This window comes from Montipora foliosa, unplaced genomic scaffold, assembly GCF_036669935.1.
Source record: "Montipora foliosa isolate CH-2021 unplaced genomic scaffold, ASM3666993v2 scaffold_403, whole genome shotgun sequence".
NCBI lineage: Eukaryota > Metazoa > Cnidaria > Anthozoa > Scleractinia > Acroporidae > Montipora > Montipora foliosa.
In genome coordinates, this window is record NW_027179705.1 from 222,501 (window position 1) to 235,000 (window position 12,500).

Genomic DNA, 12,500 nt, shown 5'->3' on the forward strand with positions numbered 1-12,500 from the left:
TTGTTTCGGTCTAACTTGCGAATCCAATCTTAATGCACGGTTTGGGCGGCAATATTTAAACCAACCAACAAAATGGATCCAATTGCACTACTTTTGTTCTTGTGTACACTGTTGTCGAAGGGTCACTGTTTTCACTTTTGAGAGCCGACTTCGGTCTTTTGACGTCTCCATGCGCAGCTAAACAGGAAACAGATTTTTAAATTCTTGTCTACAGGCAAGGTGCCTTGGGAAAGCAGGTAATTAAGAGCTTTTTTGTTCATTTAAGTTAACAATATCTTTGATGATATAAGCGTTTTTCAATCATTTAATCTTAAAAGACACTTCCTTATGAACGAGTTAATGCGGAAATAAGGTGCATTTACCAACTTGGTAAGCCCTTAATGTTTATAGAAAAGTGGATACAGGTGATTGGGAGCCCATACGTTACCCTTTTTATGTCTTATTTGCGGAGCAATTTTTGAAAAGTTTTTTAACTTACTAACCCTAACTTACGAGAAGTGTAGGCGTCTTAGATAGTGATATCAACTACTAATTGAGATGCATATATACGGCAGGCCTATATACTGCAGGCCGAGGGCAGCTTTTTCAAGACCGAGGTCACCGTTTTTCGCTATACGGACCGAACCTTAGCTGGTAAATAACTTATTTATTTTTTCCCTCTTGACTCGCATCGCACTTGATATCGAATGTAGTATTAAAGCGACTTCCAAAATGAACGTTTCACAGAGAAATATTTTTATTTGGATTCTATTTCCAAACCTCTTGTCTAATAAAAAGTAACTTCTGTATGTAAACGGTATTCGGTGTCAAAAAATGAAAATTTAAGGTAAAGGGCAAAAACTTTCCGAGAGTTACCGTGCCCGTGGGCAGAAATAAGAAAATCCGGACCGCGCGAAGAACCAATCTGATTGCAGGATTCGATACCGTTCTATCTAGGAAAAAATAGATAGAGGTTGTCTCTTATTATTAAAATTCCAATCTCCGATAATGCATCACTCGTGCTCTGATTGGTTGACTCAATCTCGGTTTTTAGCTCATATAGGAGTACAAGGAGGGATTACGTTTTTGCAAACGTCGGCCGTGTAGCACTTATATTTAAACAGACTTAACTAATTAGAGTGTAATGTAAAGTGCTAAGTATCCCTCTCATATGAACCATGTGAGCGTTAGCCCTACTGACTGAAATGGGCCCACACAAGGACAGAAAAACGCTGACCAGGGTGGGAAATGAACCCACGACCTTCGGGTTAGATCACCGCTGCTCTACCGACTGAGCTACAAAGTGTGACGGGAGCAGGCCGTGGGAACTGATGATGTTAAAGTCACGGCAATGGACATGTACGAGTACTAGGAGAGATTACGTTTTTAACATCGTCAGTTCCCACAGTCGGTAGGACATGTGACAACATGGGAAAATTTTCCTTCTAGGTTTGGTGCATCGAAACCCGCTTATCTCCCTCGCCTTGTTTGTTGAAAGGGCGAATAGCGCTTGCTATCGACTAGAGAAGATATATAATTGGTACGTGTTTTGTGTCAAGGATAAGTTTTACGTGTATTTTCACAGTTTTCATGAAATTTGGAAAGAATCACAATCCTTAGCAGGAGCTCATCAAGGGGAACCTCTATCTAGCTCCCATACTTGGCTCAGGAGTCAACCCTTCCTGAGTAGATTTATTTATAGAACACCTCCCTTGGGCGATTCAGCACGTCTACCGTTGTAAAAGCCGATCAAAACAAAGGTCTGTCAGCGTCAAGGAAATATGTTACTTTTCTTGGGGAAAACCTGATATTAAAAATAAAGTTACTCGGGAAAGGGTTGACTCAAGGAATTAGTGAAGATAGAGGCTCCCCTTGAGGAGCTAATGTCCTTAGTTACCCTTGAGGGCACACTTGATTACTTGTTTATAGCACAAAGGGCCCTCGTAGGCACATGCTATTTCTTGTTTGTTACCGCTAAAAGAGCAAAATAGCATTTACGAAATCGTATCCAGTCGTTTTTGTAAGAAGTCTGTTCCACGCTACGATAAATGACAATCAATCCAACTAAGGGCAATCGGCTACAAATCTCAACGATAACGATTTGCTGCTAAGGAACTTTTAACCAGTCAGGATTTAGTGATCATTTTTTCCTTCGATATTACCAAAAATTCGTAATTAAGAATTCATTCATTTTGCCTCGTCTTTGATACGCTTTGATAGCGTTGATCCTCTCAGTCTGAATAGTGATTTATCCGGTGGCCAGCGCTATCCATCACTGAAACAACCGAGGCCATACATTTCTGCTTATTTACTATAATGGCATCTACAAAATCAAACAGTACACCGTCACGGGGAATGTTTTACATAAAATGTGCACGTAACATATACACAAAGACTTAGTTAGGAGTCAATTAATCCTGGGGCATCTCAGGCGACCACTTTTAAAGGTTAGCTTCATTTGCGACTGCTGAGTTTACTTTGCTGGATCGTCAATGGTAATATGGCATGAAAATCATGATTCGGAGACAGTCTGACTCAATATCAAATTAGAATGTAGGAATGTTGGAAGAAGTCGTAATGCATCACTGTTCAGAATTACTTTCATTTCTTTCTTTTCACGCGTACTCTCGAAGCACTTGACTTGCTATTAGCAACTTCTATTATTGTGGTAAGGAGTAACGAGGATAGGAGCCATTTAGACTCGTTATAAAAATTGTTAAAGGGGCACTGTCATGCATGCTAAATTTACTCATGCATGCTATAAATTTGCTCACACGTTCAACATTCCTGACAACCCACTGAGAAGATATGAAATGTACTTATGATACAGAGCTACTCTTCTTTAATTTTTGGCGACTTTCTGAAGACATCGTCTCCAAACTTGAAAAAACTGGCTAGTTTTTTTTCAAGTTAAATCTATTTCCATCCTCTCCTTCCCGTTGGCCACAAACAACAAAGAATAGCTTCACTGCTCTTTGATGGTTATTGGTAAGCAAACTACAGCATTATGTTTTGGTCTTCATTGATGCAAAAAAGTCTTTGGTGTTTTGAAGTTTGACTAAAATATCCTGACATCTTAACGAGACGGAATTAAATAAGGCCCGCCTAAATACAAACCCCCATCGTCCAATCCGGCCTAAATATGTCCGAAGAAGTGGGCTTAATGCGGAATACCCCGCAACACTAGCAGTTCTGCGTAGCTCTTACACTGAAATGGCTTCGTAGAAATGCGTTCGAGAAATCAATATTCACACATGGCTGCGAGGTTTTATGGTTAAATGTGAATATTATTTTGAGACTTGTGAGAAAAAGAAAACATAACTGAGCCGTGAAATATGCCCACAAAGTCTCGTAGCCATGCCTGAATATTGATATAACGAACTCCGTGTCGGCGTATGGCTCCCTTATCTACAGTTATTATTGAACGCGATGACAAACTCTTGCGTAATAGCACATTTCAAGAGAGAGTAATGAGCGTATTTGTATTCGAGTGCAACCAATGGGAATTATGAGAACACTTCACAGTCATCGAAGTTTTAAAGAGGATTCATAAGTAAGGGTATCCCATTAGTGTGGGCAAAACTTTAAATCAGGCATAAATTTTGAAACACTGTTTAGCTGTATTTACAAGATCAAAGAAGCCGAAAAAGTGCTACATGTAATTGACAATATAAGTGTTTATAAGCACTTGAGAGTGCAATCCAAGTCTTGACATTTCTAGTCATATTCGTTTAAATGAACTGCCTCAGTAGGAAACGTCCCAAAATGGCCAAAATAGCAAGGATTGAGCGGTAAAGACTGCCACAATTACAATTACATGATTACGAATGCTGATTTTTTTGACCGTCGCATTTTTCCTCTCTTATGCCTGCATGATGACAACCGCTAATATACGTATCTTTTCGGAGTGATTATGGCTTTTGCCAACTATTTATATCCTGTTTTATGGGGATTTATTGGACCGAGATTGACAATGAACAAATAACAGGGGCGCCCAAGGAGTAATTTTGGTAAATATCTGTTCGGAACAAAAGTGGGCTAGAATTTTCGAATCTTCAAACTCAGACTCTCGAGTATGGCTGCCCATATGTAGCAATATTCAATCCCCTTTGAAACAGGTTTCGTCTAATCTTTCTCTTCAAACCTGAAAATGTTTAATGCAGGAAGTAAGGGTCCTAGAAATTTTTTGGATAGAAGACAATTTCTCATCAACCCCCCACCCCCCCCCCCCCTTCATTTTTGTATTTTTTTTTGCAAAAATCTCGGATGGTTTGGTCTTTATCACAGTGACATCTGTTTCAGCATAGTTAATATAGTCTGGCGGATATGTGAAAAATGCTGCACTTTGTGAAGAAAGCATCAAATTTTGCTCAGAGGTTGTTTATGGAAACCTAAAGAGATTTTGATATAGAGCCATTGACAGCAATTAGGTCTAGGCCATTTAAGGGGCCATTTTGCATGAAAGCGAGGCTAGACTTACAAGATAGCAATTCTGGCCTATTATGTTAATTCAAAATGTTCCAAATTACATTGTTATTACTTATATTTGTTGTCATGATATCATCACCTAACAATTCAACACAGGAAACTTTAAGCTTTTATTTTTTACGCACGACAAGGCAATTTTCGTTATGACCTTGACTTTCACAACTATACTGCTTTTCTTCTGACTAGGTTTGCTTCACATGTAACACCTGTCAATGATCATAAGACAACGAAACTAGTTAGGAAGTGTTTTCTTTAGTGTGAGCAATTAAAACACTTACAGAAAAAATACGAGTTTTTGTAAGAAAGTCTCAGTATTTAAAAGCAGATCACGTGACCTCGAAAAGAGGGGGCCATCTGCAGTTAACCAGCGTCTTCTCTCCCTACTATATTAAATACCCCACACCTCAGCAACATTGTTTCCAAATAAATTTTTAAAAGGTGCGTGGTACGTTTGGCACAGGGATTGAGGGGAGGGGTGTATGAATGACTTGTGATAGTAACTGCAGGCTGCAACAATAGCGGTCATCTTGAATTTTTCAGTACAATGAAGCTGCGGTACGACTCTTGGGAGCATTAGGTCAAGTTTTGGTTAATCAGTTATTCTGCCTACCTTGAGTAGCGTAAGCAATCTATTACACAGTCTTCACCACAGCCACATAGTGCAGTGCACCTAAGAGCCACTCTGATGCATGAGCAGTTAGACCTGCAACCTTTCTTGCAGCGACATTTAACAAGTGCATCACAAGATGATGATCCGGCTGGTAATGTCGTCCAGAGGGGCTTTCAGCCAGCATCAGTCGTCATCCATCTCCATTGACTTGGACATGGCAAGTTCATCACTGGAACAATTGCTTGACCCCAGCAATGTCCAGCCTGGTATGCTGGATAAGAGCAGCTTGAGTTGGGGGGTATAGATTCAATAGACTTTCCCTTCTGTGCACACAGCTGCTTGTGTGCCTCGTCATTCTGGCACTAATGCGGTCATACAGAAGAACAACGAATCGTTCTAGCTTTCTCAAGCATTCTTTACTCACATCATCTGGGTTGTTAGGCAATTTCAGGAAAGCAGAGGTTGCTTCTTCACAGGCCATCCACGTGATCCATGCAATCTTCTTCCCTTTCCCAGAGAAACAAGAAACAGTATCACAACCAGTAAAGGCGTGAAATACGGGTAGCGACCTTGGCTTTTCAGGACCAACAAGAGATGCAATGTCATGAACAGCTAGATATCTCAAACTAGTACCAGTGCCAAAGGCAATCCACAACTCATTGATGTTCAGATTCTGGGTTATGCCAATATGCAGGTGATAACGACATCATTGTCAACAGTACGGATGAGGATGCTCATGTGTCCTGCTTTCCACTCATCTGCTGCATGAACCATAATTCTTGTGTCTGCTTCCTCGTGGTTACATGGAGTAAGGCTAGAAGTGTCAAACCGCAGTGGACTACAAAGAACCTGTTCTCCTTTTGTAGTAATGACGTGCTTGCCATCGCCGAAATCTACAGGGGGAATCTGCTCTACTAAAAAACCTAATAGTCCTTCTTGCTTGCATCTACACGCAGGAATTCCTTCCAGTTTTTTGGCACAGTTGTCAAAGACTGAACACGCCCACGAATACCACGTCCCCTTTCTTCTGGTCGTTGCTTTTAAACTGTTTGATACGTACTCGTCCCATACAGGAACCGATGACCCGGAGCCTACAACTCCATTGCGTTCGTGACACGGCGTTTTCACAGACCGATATATTTTTAGATTGAATTTCCCGCAAATGAGACTCCCGCAAGAGCCTGATGACCAATTACAAGAAACTAACCTGACGTCATAGGGTCAGCGAACCGGAACTGCCTTTGTTCTTTTCGGCGAAGGTAGTCTAAAAATAGATCGGTCTGTAAAAATGCCATGACGTAGGCCCAGTATGGGAGTTGAAGGCTCCTGGTCATGGGTTCCTGTCCCATATGATGTCTGCACTCTTGAAATGTTTTTACTGTATTTGTTGGTTTCAGCATGTTAATAGCTGCTGCACCATCAATTATAGCTACATCTATTGGTGTCGGGGCACTGGATCGAGGCTGCGACAGTGATTGAATGCAGTCTGTCAGGTCGGATTTCTTTCCTGGAAGACGAAGCTTTCCACTTTGTGATATTGATGGTGGACAACTTTGGTTTTTATGTTCAAAAATATGGTCCAAGTCTTCCTCTCTAGTTTGACAAGAGATACACAGCCGTGAGAAGAGTGCACAGTCACTCTTTAAAGATGAGATTTGCTGCTTGTGTTTGGATGGTTCTTTCTGGCGAGGACTTCTGAACAATGGAAGCTTATTCTTCTTAGTAGAATCATGCATGTTCTTTGCTTTTTTTTCACTTAATCTCTCCTTGACAAATGTTTCGAACTGCTCCCGTCGAAGTGTTTCGACCTCTTCTGCCCTTTTAAGTACAGAAGCATCGCCTAGATCTTTCGTGTCAAGAACGAGATCTCCACTTTCATCAGTGAACGGGTTTCCCATGACATCAATGACCGAGATTAAAGACTTCACATCCTTAGCGAAAGATATCTGGGTGCTTTTTTCCTCTTCGTGATGCTTTGTAGACCCAGGTTTCATTCCCTCGTCTGTGTCTGAGGAAGCTTCAAATTCTGTTATCAACCCTGCAACGTCTGGACCAGAAATCATCCAGCGCTGTAGAGCGGCAGGATTTTCTGTCAGCCAAACAGCTCCCCCGTCACCCTTCACCATAGCATTATTCTGTTCATGTGCTTGGTCAATGGCGATGGAAGAAAACACTTTAGCAGTCTTCTGTACTGTAAATTCACCATTGAGAAGTTGCACATAGGCAGGCGCGTAGCGTGGTCATTTTTTCAAGTACGCACAAGTACATATGATCTAGAAACCTAAGTAAACTAAGCGAAAAATACTGCGTTCTTTATTTCTTGTTCGAAATAGTTGTGTGAATACAAGCAAAGAACAAAGCGTCTTGCCCTTATTTGGAGCAACCTTGGCGCAAACAAAACATTCTTTTGGTTGTGCTACAATCATAGACAAAAGTAGTTGGGAAGATTATGTAAATGAACCACACCAGAGCTGTATTTCAACCTGCTTATGTTAAAGCTCAAAAGAAATAGTTTCACTTTCTCTTATGTAGCCCCCCTCCCCCCTATTCCTTCCACTGAAACCATTCAGTTTTGCACAACATTGAAGGAGGGGGGAGGGGAGAGAAGCAATAAAGGCTTCAAAAGTGCTAACCTTCCCAACAGTTTTGTCTAGGATTGTATGAGAGTAGGAAATCTGCTTTGAACGCTTATAACTCTCGTAGTATTTGACATGTGGCTTCCATTTGTTATTCTGGACACGTACTTATAATGTACTTTCCAATGCATAAATAAAATCTCACAATACTGAAATTTGGTTAAAATCATCGTTTTATGATTTGGATTTCAGACTTGCGTGACGCTTCACAACGTTACTCCAAAATCCGTTCTGTTGGGGAAGTGTTTACTAAGAATGCCATAAGTGCCATAAAAAATACATTTTTGTTGTTTGATGTTTCATATTCGTTAAAAGATAGCTTTCTTTTTGGAGGACGTTGGAAGAATGCCAAAAACTGTTTTATTTCGATCGATTTAGCAAGAAATGGTGCGAGCAGTGCGAGAGCACTTACATTACTCCCGACATCACTCCCAACATTACTCCATTTTCGAAGCCTAAAATAATGCCTTTACAGCACAGCTACAGATAAATTATTGAAACTGGAGTGTAAAGGGTTTCAAAGGAAATAGTAGTAGGACTTTTCACGGTCATTTCAGCTTTATTTTAGGTAAACTGCAACATTACTCCATAAAGAGAGCTTAAACTGAAATAATGCATCTAATTAACCTTTGTGTATACATGGTTTCAATGGAGTAATGTTGAAAATACGTAGATACAATAACTTTTGTCCATAATCAGAAATACAGTGTACGTATGCCAGTATGCTTTACATATAACTACGTTATTGTTGCAAAATATCACATTCATTGGGCATATATTTCGCATTTTCTTATGGAGTAATGTCAAGGAGTAATGTTCACATACATGTTTACTGTTCCCAAAATAGGTCAATGATTGACAGGACATCCTACTCACGCTACTGGTGCAAAAAAAAGTAATCACTGTTAATTTACTTATTTAATGTGACTCTGTTTGAAATGCACACATGACGTTTTTGAAAGGCGCTGCTCTCAACTTGGCAAAGTGCAACTGACGTCCGCCATTGTAAGAGTTTAGTCCGTGAACTCGTTTGACTTATTAAGACCATCTTTTTGGCTTTAATTAACTATCATTTAGTTCCCTCCCCTTTCTGTTCATTTACGAAGGAATTTTCATCATGTTATTTGCTCTACAATTTAATACCATTGAGACAGTTATGCAACAGGACGTCCTAACACATGTATGAAGTTGCAAACTTGCCTTATTTTTAACCAGATCAACGCCTAAAATTCACGATAACATGGCAAAAAGCAGTTAAATGTTAAAGCAAGCGCTAATTGTGTTTGTTTTTCAAAGGCACTGTAAACGCTAAGAAAAAAGTCGTCTTTCCAATTTAAGACCACGCCCAGAATTTTCAGACAATCATAGACAAAAGTAGTTGGGAAGGTTATGTAAATGAACCACACCAGAGCTGTATTTCAACCTGTTTCTGTTAAAGCTCAAAAGAAATAGTTTCACTTTCTCTTATGTAGCCCCCCTCCCCCCTATTCAATGTTGGAAGGTAAATCAACAATTTTCCACTGAAACCATTCAGTTTTGCACAACATCGAAGGAGGGGGGAGGGGAGAGAAGCAATAAAGGCTTCAAAAGTGCTAACCTTCCCAACAGTTTTGTCTAGGATTGTAGCTTGACTGGAATTGTCAACAACGTTCTCAGAACGTCGCTCCTTTGTCAAGAACGTTCTTGGAACGTCGCTCCTTTGTCAATAACGTTCTTGGAACGTCGCTCCTTTGCAACTTCGCCTTTTTGTTGCACGCTGACCAAACAACATTGCATTGCTTAGTGTAAAAAAAAGTACAATGCAAAACTAGGTGAGAACATGGTATAGCTTTTGTTTTAGTTTTTAGAATTTAATCAAAGTGGTCTTTCCATAAGGAAATCTTGGTTGCGTACAAGTAAAAATTAAAAATAGAAGCAATTGCTTAAATTTTCAAAACTTTCTGGTCACTTCAAGTACGCACGTGCGTATTTGCGTATAGGACGCTACGCGCCTGCCTAATAGGTCTATATATACTAAGACTACAGTTCTCCAAATTGCCTATAATTAATTCAGCATCTCTTTATGAGTTTCGACTTCTCCATTAATGTCCATTTTTAAGTTACGTGAAGTACTTCACCAAAAGTAATGGAAAAGAAATTTTTTTGTATGTACTGTACAAGCACATGAAAAACTCTAACGGAGACTGAAGGTCAAGGTCAAGGTAATTCAGAATTTACAAGATCATAGGTGATCACAGGTAAAAGGAACATGGAGATGGGTTAGCAAGTGAAGTTATAATACCAAAAAGCAAGGAATACTAGTGTATCCAAAGGTATTAATATTCACATCGCAGGCGAAATAGATATTTTATGATTTTAGCCTCGTTTCCATGCGAAACAACCCCTAAAATGACCTTCACATGATTTTTAGCGGTGGCTCCATATCAGAGGGTTTTCAGTGTATCCTTAGCTACCTATGTGCAAAATTTGGTGATTTCTTCACAAAGTGCAGGATTTCCCTCAAATATGCACATATCCGCCTGACTAATAGAAGGAAATGGTTTTGTTGTAGGTTTTTGTTCTCTTTTTTTGGCCTTGACCGTGCACAAAACACAATCGTTGTTTACTCCGTCTACTAACGTTGTGGTTACGTAATTCATGTATAGTGTATGAGCGCAAAACAAAAGATTGTTCACGGTCGTGGGACATTCCAACCTAAATCTTGGCATCTTTGTTTGCTCCTTTGATGTTTGCAGAGCTTCAAAACCAGTCCCCTTTATTAACTATGGTTTCAGCTAGTGACATCATAGTTAATCTAGGGACTGGTTATGAAACCCTGGGAATTTCAAAAGCAGGAACAATACAGTCGCAATTAGATGTTGAACCGACCGTGACCCTGCACAATCTTTTGTTTCTGGTTCGCAAGTTAATTTCGAATAAATTAGTCGAAGCTTTTGATTGGTTATCCTGCCGAAAAAAGCGTGTTTTTGTCGGGTTTTGTGCAGGGTCAAGGCCAAAAAAGCGAACAAAAACATGAAACAAAGAAACTTGTCGAGTTTCATAACCAGCCTACATCTATTAACTATGGTTTACCTAGTCTGTCGATTTTGTACCTGAGTAATCAACTATTAGGTAGAATATTTCATGACTTTGATTTAAATTTGTATTTTAAAGCTTTTTGTTTTTGTTTAACTTTATAAATATTCAAAAGAAGAAACACACGGCCCATTTTCCTGACCTCTTCAAATTCTCCTTCGTCTCATGTCGTGGTCGAAGTATCTTCCCCGGAACACCTTGCGCACCTAGAAAGTTTTACCCGAGACCACACTGCACGCCTAGCTGTGATCAACTTTTACAATCTTTATGTACATTAAAGAACCATCTTCATATTTACGTGGGGACTCCTAGAATGTCTCGTGCTCAAAATTTGGTACATAGTGGCTAAAGTAACTGGGCTGGCTTTTGAGTCCGCCTCTGTAAACTCGTATTTGTCGATGCCCGACAAAACTAAACAAAACAAACCAGACTCGTCTTGTACTGGCAAAAATACACATGCACCCGAAAAGTTATGTAATATATATAATTAGAGCTTATATGCTAAGCAACATAAAACTTTGAGAAGAAATACTAGGTTCACGACCGGTCAATGCTTTCTAAGTCGGTAACTCTTCATTGTGTTAGTCACTGTAATCCTGGGCCTCGACTAGCCTGGAACCAAGCTCCGCGCAGTTGGGGTTTTCGCCTCTCCTTTCGCTATTTAACCGCTCCTCGCGAAAGAAAAATAAAAGCTCTGGCACCCAGGGTAGGATTTCTTATGAATCCTACAAAATCACCGAGCCTAAAGATAGGAATCGTGGCTTTTTAGAGGAACGTGGTCGCGAAGGACAAAATTCAAACAAGTGCACTGCAAGCTCATTATTGTCTTTCGAGGTAAAAGCGATTGGAGAGTAGCCATTTGTCAACCAAAATCGGGAAAAGGCCTAGAAGGCTCTTTTCCTATACCTTAGCTTACACAGCCTGCTTGTGTGGGATAAATTTTCTCTTGAAACAGGAGGGGTCTTAAATATTTTTTCCATCATCTTCAACTCGTTTTTTGGTCTCCTTTAAGCGTGCGAGGTTTCCGAATTAGATTGCTTTGCTTTAGTCTATTACATGCATCTGGTTGTTCTCTTTCAATAGTCTGATCCTAGTCTGACGTAAATCGAACTTTTATTCGTTTAAAAAATCATGAAATTTGTTTATCAGGATTCTTTTTTATTTGGACGAGCTTTCTCGTCAGGCAATTCCAATATACATGGTGTGGGCACCGCCTTGGTTTACAAAAAATTGCTTCAACTGCAAGGAAAGCTGCCATAATCACAGGGTGGATGCAGAATAAAACTGGATCTCATTTATTCATTATTCCTTCCATTTTTTCCGAAGTTATTCACTATTTATTATTGAAATTTTGTTCGATATTTATCTTTCCATATTCGCTATTCTTTAATGGCAACCGTAAAATTCTTTATTGCGTATGTTCGAATGCTAGATATTCTTTATTCAGTTTCTTTTTTATGCCGTTATTCATTATTCCGCTTCCACCCCGGAGCCATGATGCTTCTTTAAATTTTCGTTCTTGCATTTTCCATTTAACGGACTTTCAACGCAAATTGTTCTCGTACTTAGTCTAGTTCAACAGCCAAACCTGATCACAACTGTTGACACTCCTTTTGTTCGGTAACTGCGATCGAGAGCTTTGAAAATGCTTAAATTTGTTCTTATGCTTTTACCTTCAGTAAAAGAAATAAAATTGGTACATGTAAATAAGC

General features: G+C 39.7%; 1 protein-coding gene across 2 annotated transcripts in view; it reads right to left on the reverse strand.

Annotated features, from left to right (window-relative positions):
* LOC137988038 (uncharacterized) overlaps window positions 1-12,500 on the reverse strand; it is a 140,145-nt gene that overhangs the window by 121,936 nt on the left and 5,709 nt on the right. The gene's annotated exons all lie outside the window — the stretch shown is intronic.